Source organism: Podarcis vaucheri (genome assembly GCF_965113315.1).
Source record: "Podarcis vaucheri genome assembly, chromosome: 11".
Classification (NCBI taxonomy): domain Eukaryota; kingdom Metazoa; phylum Chordata; class Lepidosauria; order Squamata; family Lacertidae; genus Podarcis; species Podarcis vaucheri.
This window is the reverse complement of record NC_138749.1, coordinates 41,001,178-41,015,006: the sequence shown is the minus strand read 5'-3', so window position 1 is coordinate 41,015,006 and position 13,829 is coordinate 41,001,178. Positions and strand designations below refer to the sequence as shown.

General features: G+C 40.0%; 1 pseudogene across 1 annotated transcript; it reads right to left on the bottom strand.

Annotated features, from left to right (window-relative positions):
* Positions 1-4,587: 4,587 nt before the first annotated feature.
* LOC309542631 (large ribosomal subunit protein eL42 pseudogene) lies at positions 4,588-5,018 on the bottom strand (annotated as a pseudogene). The gene has a single exon. The product of its transcript is annotated as a large ribosomal subunit protein eL42 pseudogene (transcript).
* Positions 5,019-13,829: the final 8,811 nt, after the last annotated feature.

The window sequence follows — 13,829 nt, the reverse complement described above, 5'->3', positions numbered from 1 at the left end:
AAAACTGGGTATAGAATGAAGGGAGAATATGTGAAGCAGAAATTATGTGGCTGCTTTGTGAACGGATTCATCCTTAAGTAAAATTCATAAATGCCTTAAATTAAGTTTAATTTTCAGTAAGTGACTGCTGTTTCATTGCTTTCTGCAATTCCTTCTATTTTTCATAATTCTTTACTGACTTGTTTCACAAAGAGACTTATCGCACTGTGAATAATCTGTCAAACTTTGTTTAAATTTAAATGCCTCCCATAATGGGATTCCGTAATTATTCAAGTGAGTGTTTTAAAACAATTGACTCTTCATCATATATGAATGACAGACACATTACTCTTAAGGTCACACAATTTGCTATACAAACTGCTAAGATTAGGAACAATTTTATAGATTTCACCCTGTTAAACTGCAAAAGTGACAATGTGATTTGATTTGACTATTTCTATTGCTCTTTTGCTGATATTTGCTTTTGATGGGAATGGACAAATTTGTCAATTTCTGGTGCATACAGTATCCTTTTATTTTTAGCTCTAATTTTGCTTCATTCTCTTTCTGCAATGATCTGTGATTTTTTAAAAGAAAATCCTCTCAAAATTCGCATTTTATTATATGTGCTGATATGCTTTATTTGCTCAAAACTGTGCTACAACCTTAAGAGAAATGCACGTCAGTGGACAGCTGAGTTTAAGAAGTGTAGATAATGTCCTTTCAAACAGGAATTAACAAATCCCATATTCTTCAAGCATCCCACAAGTTTGACAGATTGAGTTTGTAATATGGTTTTGGTCATACATTAAAGGGCAACAGACCAAGGCTGGAATCCCTGGAAGGAAATTCCACAGCTTAGTGGGCTTACTTCTGAGTAGGTGTGAATAGGATTGTGCTGCAACAAAATCATGTGTGACATAAATGCCAGTGACTGTTTGTCAACTTGAAATACCAGACCGTTTGGTGCCAATCCCCAAATGCATTTTCATGAAATGACAAAAGGCAGAAAAAGGTAAAGGTAAAGGGACTCCTGACCAAAAGGCAGATAGTTTGTACCTAAAAGGTAAATAAAGGTAAATGACCCCTGGACAGTTAATTCCAGTCAAAGGCGACTCTGGGGTGTGGCGCTCATCTCACTTCAGGCTGAGGGAGCTGGCGTTTGTCCACAGATAGCTTTCCAGGTCATGTGGCCAGCATAACTAAACTGCTTCTGGTGCAATGGAACACCGTGATGGAAACCAGAGTGCATGGAAACACCGTTTACCTTTCTGCCACAGTGGTACCTGTTTATCTACTTGCACTGGCATGCTTTTGAACTGCTAGGTTGGCAGAAGCTGGGACAGAGCAAGGGGAGCTCACTCCATTGCACAGATTTGAACTTCCGACCTTCCGATTGGAAAGCCCAAGAGGCTCACACCTGAGTCCCTAATCCTATATGGTATGAAACGATAAGTCAGATACTTCTCCCAGCTTTAAATATTTCTAGATATCTCACTTGGAAAAATATTAGGGACACAGGGTTGTATGCAACAAGTCACCTTGTTCATGCAAGGGCCTCTGCTTCTGTAGTGGAATTTCTGGGCCTTCCCACTTTCCATAAGTGCATCATGCCACCCCACCCCCCATCTACTCTAGAGGGTTAGGGAGAAACCATGAACTGGTTGGGGGAACACATCAAGAGAGGAAGAGACATTCCACTGTACAAGCTCAAATCCTAACATAAACAGAATGACTTTGTTAGATACAACCAAAAATTCCTTTTCACCATATAACCTGCTGGTTCAATCAGGTGCAAAGTAACATAAGCCTTCTTTAGGCGTTCTATATAATGTTCAGTAAACATGCAGGGGGCAGAATGAGTTTGCTACCTCTGCCCCTTCTGTCACTGCTGCATAAGCCTCCACAAGTTGGAGGACAATCACAAGACTCTTCTTGCATTTTAGAACCTTGATTTTACAAGAAGCTCCTTGTGTCCCAAGATTGTCCTCTTTATAGTTGGGGGATCATTGTAACAGTGATTTGGGGGGGGGAGAGAGAGAAAGAGAGTGGTTTTAGCGTTCTTTGGATATGTGTCATGAAGCCAATGTTTTCGGTTAATTTAGAAATTCTGCAATTTACTGTCTTGTCTGATAATCTCATGATGAAATTGTAAAGTAACATATTGATGCTCAGTTTGCAATATGGCACGCTGACTGACAGAATGCAATAATGGGAATGTCGGTTGGCTTACTTTGTGTAGATAAGCTCTGATTATTTTCACTATCTGCTTCCGAAAGAACAAGACAATTTGTTATCTGATCCTGCTAGTGATAATACATAATATAAGTAAATATTTATTTTGGAGGGAATTTAGGAGGGCATTTCCCTACACAATCAAAGGTCTTTCACCTAGGAAGAAGGTTACCTGAGAGACCACCTTATCCTTTATATATCCAGTCACTGCAGTCCGCAGGAGAATTTATCTTAAAGGCTCAAAAGAAATTAGAAGTCACTTCCACAGTAACTTAGTGCAGGGCTTTTAATATGTCTGTCCCTGTTTTGTAACTTGATAATTCATGCAGAACCTTCATAAGTAGGAAGACTCAAAGAACATTCAAATATACTCAAGAGGCGAGGCTGCTTTGTCCTACCACCAAAAATCCTTAGTCTTTTCCTGGACTAAAAATTCTCTGTTATTATCCATTTTGGAATCCTTACTGCAGCTTTGGCAGGTGACATGAAAAGAAACTGCCCTGCTGGCTAACCTCTAATTAGTAGCATCCTGCCAGATTACATCTTCTACCTTCTCATCCCCTTCAGTTTCAGACCTCTACCGAGCAGGGTGTTCATTGCATTCATTGCCCTTAGTAATGAAGGGCAAAGAAACCAAGCTCTTTTTATGGTTTGAAACCAGGCAGGGGGAAAAAGCTGCTGGGAAGACCAGAGAATCCACAGTCAGTAAAAATTGCTCTCAGTGCAGACTGTAGATATTACCTTCTGAGTACATGGAAGCATAGGAAGTTGCCTAATACTGAGAAAATTGGTCCAGCAACCTCAGTATTCTTGACGCTGACTGGTAGCCAGTGTGGTGTAGTGGTTAAGAGCGGTAGTCTCATAATCTCGGGAACCGGGTTCGCGTCTCCGCTACTCCACATGCAGCTGCTGGGTGACCTTGGGCCAGTCACACTTCTTTGAAGTCTCTCAGCCCCACTCACCCCACAGAGTGTTTGTTGTAGGGGAGGAAGGGAAAGGAGAATGTTAGCCGCTTTGAGACTCCTTAAAGGGAGTGAAAGGCGGGATATCAAATCCAAACTCTTCTTCTTCTTCCCCAAAATTTCAGACAGGGAATATTCACAGCCCTATGTGGAGATGCAGAATGGTAACTCTAGTCCTGAACTCTGGCCCTATGAGCACCAAAATGACCAATAGACTTCCTGGAAGGCTTTCTGGTTTGATTGCTGACTGGAACTGCTTGTGTGCAGTCTGGAGAGAGGGGTTGTTGTTGTTTTTTGGAAACAAACCAAGGAAGAGATGCCACTTTTAAGCTTTATTTCCTGCCCTACCCTGAGCAGACAGTAGTTCTAGAAACCGCTTGAACTGGAATAGGAAAGGGTCTCTGTTTGTATAGAAAAGAGGTATATATCACCATGAACTACTGCTGTGAGGAAGATTGAAGTTCATATATTGATCTGAAATTACCAGCTATACCTTTTGCTGCAGTCTTTGAGTTATTTTTTTATTGTTATTTTTTCAAGAGAGAGAAAAGACAAACCTTTTCAGGTATATTATGCTGGGAAAAATTAGTTGCATGACATTTCCATCAATAGAAGAAAAAGACCTATTGGTGAGAAAGGCCAACTAATTGCTAATTGCTCTATATCACCCAAACTGGCAGAGGTACAAGTTGTGTTCCGTGCCATCTTCATTTTACTTGCTAAGTATGATCAGAACTAATTGTAACATTTGCAGGTGAAAAGAAGTTTTGACCTTTTGAATCTTTCCTCTTGTATACATTTGGCACTGCATCACTTGACATGTCACCTCTAATGTATCTGAATACTAAAGGGCTGATCCTGAGGTAAGACTAAGTTAATCTTTCTCTTACACTGGCCAAATGTTCTGGCACAGTTCTCAGCTCAAGAAACATATCAGATTGGGGGGATTTGGCTATATAACAAAATGAAATGGGCCACTTCGGAAAAGTTTGGGGATTGTGAAATGGGATCTCTCCAAAGCACCCAAATGGAAGCAGGACCTCTGAAGTAGGATGCCTTCGAGATACAGGCATTTAAATAAAAAACCTGTCGCGGTGTGTCTGCTAAAAGCAAATCATGATCTCCAGGCTTATATAATATGATGCATTTTGTATGTTGTTTTCAGTAGTATATGCATTGATATGCATACTTCACCACCTTCGTATATGCATATGGATTGTATATAATTATATTGCAAAATTCATAAATATGTGACTTTCAAAAGATATCTGAGTGCTGGATCACACACTGTTTCAGAAGGTGCAAATTAGATAAAGTCACTTTTAAATGCAAACCGAATCAAATTTCTTTGACATTCCTGAAGGAGACCAGTACCAACGAAGTCCCTTCAAAGCTCTTTGAAGAGGTATAATTAAAGGGTTAATGTCTTAGGAACATTTTTTGATCCAATAATACTTTTATAAAGTTTCATACACCAAGCAACAATGGGTTCCACAGCAGCCAATAACTGCATAATCTGGCCCTTTCTCTTCTTGTCTCCTCCCAACTTGAAGTGCTTGCACCTCTTAATGGCCAGCATCCTCTTTGACCTGCAATTGGGCTCCACACATTCCAGTCTCAGCACGATCTTCTTTGTGGTCTTTGCCTTTTTGTGGAAGATGGGCTTTGTTTGGCCACCATAGCTACTCTGCTTGCGATCATATCACCCTTTCCCTGAGCATACAAAGATTCCTTGCCCTTCTTGTGCTGAGTTACTTTGTGGGGCTGGTGCTTCCCACACTTCTTACAGTAAGTCCTGTGGGTTTTGGGGACGTTCACCATCTTGCCAGTGTCAGCATCGTCTGGACCATATCTTAAGAATTCTGTCTTATATAAACAATCTTATATATATATATATTGTCCAATACAATATTGATTAGGTATGTGCTGCCACTGCAGCACAAATAACAGCTTTGGTGGGAGGGAATTGTCATTGGGAAAATGCCACAGGAAAACGAGGTAACCCCTATCCCCCAGTAAAGTGGTCCCAAACTGAATGGCTTGGAGCCCAAGTAGCTCTTCATCTCCATCTCTCAAGAAGCTCTAACCATGACTACTTGATGTTCAAAAACCATGAACAACACTCTTCAAAGTAAGCTAATGCCTTTCTCATAGGGTGTGTTTTTTCTTACAGCCTCTAATGAATCTAAGAAGAAATCCTCACCAATTTCTTGCATTACCTGCTTTTGATGGAACGGTCTCAGTGCATTCAGTGAGGTGTATTTGTCTTACTACAGTTAAAGTGGGGGATTTCTCAGAATGAGGCTAGCAACTGTGGGTGGAATTCAACAGAGTGCTAAGGAGATAATTTGATTGGCACAAGCAATTCCACGTGCCCAATGAAACAATCCCTCCTCTCCTCTTCCCGTTTGCTGGTCTAGAGGCTCTCCATGTTGTGTTAGCAGGAGTGTTGAATCTGGATAGTTGAATCTGGTCCGAGGTAATGACATTTCATTTCAGACCTTGGTCAGTAGGGCCAGTAATTTATGGTATAAATCACCCTAAGTACTATTTGCAATGGAGCAACCGATAAATGCCTAAAGATAAATAAATTCACAAAAAAATATGGCTAGATACCTTGGCATCTACCTTCGTGTGTGTGTGTGTGTGTGTGAGAGAGAGAGAGAGAGAGAGAGAGAGAGAGAGAGAGTGTTCCATCCTTCCTTCTAAATAAGCCAAGGGTGATAAAAAAACAGATCAAATGATAATATAGCTGTTAAAGGCAATTTCAATAGAGATTCGGCCTACTAAAGATATTGTATATGTTGATAGAAAGATGGGATATGACTCAAGCTGATAGTTATAACAACAACAACAGCACAGATGCTTTGTGGCACTCCAGCATGAGTAATCATTTCCACTGATATTCATAGTTTAACCATAGTATCACATTTGTAGAATGTGTCACAATAATATATTACTATAGCATAATTCTTTCTTTTTTTTCATTCTAGTCAGTCTTTGTCCTGAAGGCCAGTTAATCTCCTATATTTTTTATTTTTTGGCCTGGCTACAATTTTAAAATTGTCAGAAGAAGGATAAATTTCATGCCATTTTGTGTTCCCATTACAATCTTCAGATTGTTAAGAGAACGGATTAATTTTGCTCCATTTTCTGTCCTCATTACAGTCTGTTATGAGAATGGATTAATTTTATGACATTTTCTTCCCTCATTATAATCTTTGTTATGGGAATGAGAATATGTAATGAAAATGAGAACATATCAAGCATTAAAGAGCTGTGAGAACTCATGACAAAGACTGTAACAAGAATAGAAAATGGCACCCAATCCATTTTTGTGACAGTCCCTAAGACTATAAAGTGAAACCAGAGTGACATGACATTTACGACTTTTGGAGGAAACAAGAACATAAAACCCCCACCCTACTCCATTATTGCCATTATTGTGGCAAGTGTGTTGGTGATACTAATACACATGTGGTGCAGTTACACATAGACTGCAACAACTGTACCACTTGGGAATGAATTGACCCAAAATTCTATGTTTTTTCTTATAAGTTTTTCTTTTTCTTACCGCCCCATAGAGAAAGGACACTTTTGTGACTGTCCTTAGATTGTAAAGTTAAATCAGAGTGCCACAACATTTTGAGCCAAAATTTTCTGTTTTTCTGATAAGATTTCTGATAATTTTGTTTTTCTTACCATCCCCATAGACAAAGGACATTTAAAGAATTTCTTCTGAATATTCTCCACTATTTTTGGTTACAACTGCCATCACTCTGCCACATACACACAGATACAAAATGTCTCAGAAAAATGATAACACCAGAGCTTTTGCGGAGAAGGAGGAGTTAAAATGGTGGTCAGGCTGCCAACACAATAGCTGTTGCTGCCACTAGGAACATTAAAAAAAAGAAGTGGAGTATTGCCATTGCTAAAAGTGAGCCCCATGCCTGAGAAACTGTTGGAGAATTTCTCCTTGCCCTGGATAAATTTGGTGAAATGGTCGTCGCAATTTCTCTGTCCACAAGCTGCATATATAATTTCAAGAAGCCAATTGTGCATAGCTCAAATTTGACTCTCCACTTGTCCATGAAGCTCGGTGTATGACATTGGACCTCTAAGCCTAGTCAGCTTCACAGAGTTGTGAAGATAAAACGGAAGAGGAACAATGTACTTTATAAGTGAAATCTTAGGAATGGATTGCACAGTCATTTCCCTTGTACACAGGCAAGCTGCAACTAGTCCTCAGTAATGTATGTGCCTGCACAATTGTGTGGACAAATGTTACAATGAACTGGCACCTGGCAGTAATATCTGTAAACACAACAGCAGTTTTTGAACAACAACAAAATCAATGCATTGAAGCAGCCTCTCACAAGAGCTACATGCTGCTGCTTCTTTTCACTTTGAGAGTACAACTGTATTCCAATACTGACAAATGTTTGTGTTTTCCTACTTTCCTGTATACAATGGCCCAGCAATGCCCATTTGGGTGTTGAAGAAAGCTTTGAGACCTACTCTACAGAAGTTTGAGCCATACAAATTTCAGCTGAAAGGGGAAACACCTATAATTGGTGTTAACAATGAAAAGTGATGTGAATCAGTGCAACAGAGAACAGATGAGCTAGCATTTAAAGCAAAAATTGGGGGCTGGACAGGAATTTTCCCCACCGGGCAAACTGGCCTACGACTTGCGGTTTTTGCTTAGCTCATTGCCATTGTCAGAACTTTGGCAGTTTAGGCATTGGGTGAGCCTTAGTCTTGGCTGGAGGGAGGTTGTAGATTCTGCCTGCACCTCCGAAAAATGAGTATCCCATTAAAGGAATCCGGGAGGAGTTGCTTCTGTCCAAATGCCCAGGCAGGGATGACAGGGAGGTGCCTACCTCTCATGCCCATTCATCATTGGCCAATTCATGGGCAGGCATAATCCAAAGCCCGGCCAGAGAAGCACGATCGCAAGCTACTTGCCAACCAGGAAGTTCCATACAGGAGAGTCACTCGGGATAATAACATGGGAAAATGCTGAGCCGTAATGCTGTCTCATCAAATAAGGTGAGCAGACTAACCACAATTCTTGGCTGAGAAGTCACAGAATATGGTTTCTCTCATGCCCAGAGGTTTTGAGGGAAACTGCCAGCAGACTTGTGGGATACCTTCACCTGCCTACACTTATTTAACAGGCTGTTATTCTGCAGATCTTTTAAACAATATATTCGAGTAAATATAAACTTTACACTACAGTGGTACCTCAGATTACAAACACTTCGGGTTACAAACACTTCAGGTTACAAACTCTGCTAACCCGGAAGTATTACCTTAGGTTGAGAACTTTGCTCCAACATGAGAACGGAAATCGTGCGGTGGCGGGGCAGTGCCAACGGGATGCCTCATTAGCGAAAGAGTGCCTCTAGTTAAGAACGGTCTTGAAGAATGGTTTTGGGTTAAGAACGGAGCTCCAGAATGAATTAAGTTCGTAACCTGAGGTACCACTGTAATATGTTGCCTTTTTACTCTTCTTCCAGGGTATTGGGGCAGTGAGCAGGGATCAGAATCTGATCTATTCCTTTTGTGATTCACCCAAAAGAACTTGTGATTAGAAGTAAAAAGGAGAGGCCTGATAAAGTCATTCCTATTGTCTGGCTGGAAGCTGGAACACACCCTCCTCTGCTGCCCCCTTCTCTCTGTCTAGTGTTTTTCATTTATGCAGAGTTTGCAGATGTTTTGCGGAGATCCAAAAATGTATCAAATTGCCCAGAAAAGTAAAAACATATTTCCAAGGCTCAGAGGTTGTTCCAAAGCCTCAGAACATGTCCTTGGACCATTTTGGACCTCGGTTGCCTTGATTTCAAGCCAGTTTGAATATCACCAAATTAGGGATATTTTCCTTGGATTCGTGCTTCCTCTGGGCCAAAGCAGAGAGTTAATAATCAGCAAATGTAGAAAGAAAAATGAATGCGGGTCTCAAGTGGGTCTGGAGACAATCGAAAAAAATACTTCTCATTCTAAGGTGTCAGTTATCACAGAAGTAGGATTGATTCTTTTGTTTTTGTTTAATGTAAATTGAGAATTAGAATTATTTATTTTTAAAAGCATGCCTAAAGTAACATGAAAGAGGTTGTAACAGTGGATGTTGGGAAGCTAATCTATGGATTATAAAGGAATATGTGCACATGCTTTGCCCTCAATTATAAACCCTGCTCAGAAATTATTGTTCACACATTGAATCAGCTCATGAATGGGGAGCAGGATCACACAAGCTAGGCCACCTTTGCCATTATGCATCCTAGAGATGATGGCATTTTTAATGAAACTTTATTCAGTGCATAATATGCAGTATGCATCTGTGTTGTTGTTTTTAATTACAAGTGCATGAGGAACAGGGATCCTGTTTTTGTTTTGTTTTATCATGACTGCACTGCACAACACCAAAGCTTATTCTGGTCACTTCCCTGAGCCCAGTAGAAACCTGAGCAGGGTCTCCCTCCCACTGACAAAAGCTGTGCCTGTTTTGAGGAAAGAGATATTTGAGAGGTACTGTTTATCTTCTTAAACTGTTTCTGATAAAGCTCCTTAGCATAACGGCTTTCACCCTGAAGAAGTTCCTGCAGCATGCTCTTTAGTCCTTTACTTGTAACTTCCCTAACAATAGATGTAGCTGGCAGAAGCTATTAAAGGACTTTTAAAGTTGTTATTCTCACCCCATTAACCTTTTTTCTGTTCAAACTCAGACCCCTTCAGAGCAATCAAATGATACTGATATAAAAATACTTTGGTAAGATATAAATTGATACTCCTATACGATGCAAAACTGAGAGGAAGACTTCCATCTGCTAAACTCATCACTCAGACCTGTAGAGTGTGTGTGTGTGTGTGTGTGTGTGTGTGTGTGTGTAAAAAAGAGCCTGCTGGACCATCACTGCCATTTATGTGATGGATTTCCATAGTTTAACTATGTGCAGCATGAAGACTTTTATTTTATCTGTCCTGAATCTTCCAACATGGAGATTCAGATTTTTAAAAAAGCCAACAGAAAGTAGAATAATAGCTGTGGGGGATATCCAACAGTAGTTATACTGAGAGTAAAGGTAAAGGGACCTCTGACCATTAGGTCCAGTCGTGGCCGACTCTGGGGTTGCAGCGCTCATCTCGCTTTATTGGCCGAGGGAGCCGGCGTACAGTTTCCAGGTCATGTGGCCAGCATGACTAAGCTGCTTCTGGTGAACCAGAGCAGCGCACAGAAATGCCGTTTACCTTCCCGTCGCAGCGGTACCTATTTATCTACTTGCACTTTGACGTGCTTTTGAACTGCTAGGTTGACAGGAGCAGGGACCGAGCAACGGGAGCTCACCCTGTCGTGGGGATTCGAACCGCCGACCTTGTGATCAGCAAGTGGTTTAACCCACAGCGCCACCCGTGTCCCATACTGAGAGTAGACCCATTAAAATCAGTTGGACTTAAATTGATTTCAGTAGGTCTTCTTGGAGTATGATCAATGTTAAATATCACTCTGTATCAGTGACTTTGATCATGGCATGTTGCGAAGGCAATGTCTGTGTAGGTGAGAGGCCAATGCAATTAGACTCAACATAGGCATGTTGAATATGTGTCTCATTTTGTTTACTGTATAGTATATGGTGCTTTGAAATTCAAATGGTAACGAGGGAATATATCACAATTTAGATTTTCCCCTCTAGAGATATGCAAAAACTGCATTTCACTCTCTCCCACTCATCTCAACATCAACAAATGGAACTCTTACGATGGCAATGTCTGACAATTTCCTCCACAGTCTTCTTAATTTCAGAAACTATATTATTCTGCATAATTCCTTGTATCTATGGAGTCTTCTTATATTATTTTCAAAATACGTATTCTACATTCTGACATCCTTCTAAAGATGAATAGTACGTTTCAGTATTATATTTAACTTATTACCACGGTCTGATTAGTTTAACCCTGTTATGGTTTTCTTTGGCCTTTTGAATGACATAGCAATAATTTACCTCAGCAAGGCATTTATCTGAAAGACCAAGTAAGCTAACAATGGTTTAGGCTGATCCAACTTATTTGCACATAGTGCGGAAGGGCAAGTCATGAATCAACCTCCATTTAACTTGAGTGCATTACAAGTTCTTTTACATTCCTAATATATTGATAGTTTCCCCTTCACACTTGTACTATAAAAATGCCTTGTCAATTCCTCTTTGGAGACGATTACATGTGCATTTCAGCTTTAAATTTGGGAAGAAAAGCCAGACTTAGTACATGTTTATGACCTGTAAACCCCCCACTCCTTGTTGATGGCCAATTGTGTATGAGACATTTGGTCTTGTTTTCATGATTACAATTGTCAAAAACAAAATGCTCTGCTTTCCCGTGTGTTTTTTCACCAATACCTGCTTTTCATCCTATCCTTGGACACCAACTATAGCTGAAAGAGAGCTGTGTAAAAACCCAAATGGGTTTTTGAAGTCTCTAGTGAGCTGACTCAGGGAAAGGAAATGTCATTTTACAACTCCCTCCAGCACAGAGCTAGAGCTCTCTTGACAGGAAAGGGCAAATTGGAGTTTAAAGGGGAAAACAAGGAATAGGAGATGTACATGCTGGAACAAAGGGTGACCATGTCTGGGAAGTTGACCCTTTGGTCAAACATTCAAGATAGCTGCTTCTGCTTCTGCTTCTTTTAACAAACACAGTAGCTAGAAAATTAATGCAACAGTATATACCGTATTTTTCGCTCTATAACACGCACCCGACCATAACACGCACGTAGTTTCTAGAGGAGGAAAATCCGTAGGCATGCCACCCGTAGGCATTTCCTCCATAACACGCACAGACATTTCCCCTTACCTTTTAGGAGGAAAAAAGTGAGTGTTATGGTGCAAAAAATACAGTACATTATTTCAATATTCGTCACCGCAGGAGATGGAAGCAATGACTGGAAGAGATTGGCCAGCCAGGACAAAGTGTGGATATGAAATAGAATTTGACCTCCTGTGTGAAAACAAGACAACTCGGTTTTCTTCAGAATTTAAAGTCTAATAAATGGCATATCTCAGAATTTCCAGTGATAGCTAGTAGCTGTTGTCCAAACATTTCCTTTTCTTGGATAAAATAAAATGATGAACAAAATAAGCTCACAGAAATGTTTGTTCATTGAAAACATATTAATGGCCCCCTAAATACTTGTTCAAACTACTGGAATAAACCCCACACTCTGACATCTAATTTGAAGAAGCATTTCTGTACTGGAGAGATAGCATTTGCATTATGTAACGAAAGGACTGTGATGACAATTCCTTCTTCATACTGAATAGGTAAGTAAATTGAGCTTGAAAATCCCCACAAATAGGAAATGTGGAAGTTAGACCTTCCCACAGGAGACTTAACCTAAATATCAATCTTTTTGGCCCTAAACAAAATCCAATCATTTTTATTTTAATAAGTGTGGTTTGCACATTTTAACAGAAACTAAGATACCCTTTTCCCTCCAGATTTTAAGCATTCTATGACTTACTGGTCTGAGAATTAAGTTCTAAAATTTATATAAGGCCCTCACTTACACATATGAAAGTGAAGTTTCATCAAGAAAGTAGTCATAAAACTGTCACTTTTTGTTTTAGTCACTGGAGTGTAAATAGTTTTGGGGTTTTTTTGCAATGAAAATGCAAAAGCAAAATGAAAGCTTCATTCTACCACCACTGCCAGGGGCAGGATGTTTCTGGAAACCACAGGAGGGAAGCATGTTGTTGCACTCAGGTCCTGTTTTCAGGCTTCCCACAGGCCAGCTTGTTGGGCACCGTGAAAACAAAATACAGGGATAGATGGGGACACTGGCCTGATTCAACAGGCTGTTCTAATAGGGAAAGCTGTACAGAATGTATTCAGTGCAACAGGGCTTGAGCTAAAGTCAATGTAAACCCATGGCCCCTATGGGCTTGATTCTTTAGACATAGGCATCCTCCACTGATTCACAGTCTTGGGCCCTTAAAAATATTATCATACTAAGTGAAAACAACAGAACCATTTAGGAGAATTCTCCCAGCACAGAATTAATTCAGCTCCTCCTGCATATGTTGTATTGTAAGTTACATGATTGCGTTATTTTGCAGGAAATGAATAAACAGATCAGCCCTATCACTCAGTAACCAGTTATAGACTCATCTGCAGATAGCAAATGATAAGCAGTGGAGCCAGTAAGTAATAAGCAACTGCTGTTGAATTTGAAATGACTCTGCTTCAGCATCTGACTGGAGCAAGAAATATGCTCAAGAATGTAGAGACTAATGCGATCAACTAACCCAAGCCTTGGTTAATTTAGGTACTTGGGAAGCTAATGACAAATGCAAATTGGTACAGCTATAATGTGAGTTAATTAAGAATAGTGTAAATAACAAAGGAAAGATGGCACAGAGCAATGGCCAGTAAGCTAATCAGAGAAAGAATGTGTGTGTGTGTGTGTGTGTGAGAGAGAGAGAGAGAGAGAGAGAACTATAGAGAGGGAAATGTCTAATATGGCTTGTAGCATTACACTTTTGACATTTCAGAAAAGAGGAAAAGAGAGAACAAATAATAATGCCTTTAAAAAACCCACAGTTACAGGGGAATTTAAAGAAACATAATTGTTGAATAGAGACCTGTTTATACCAA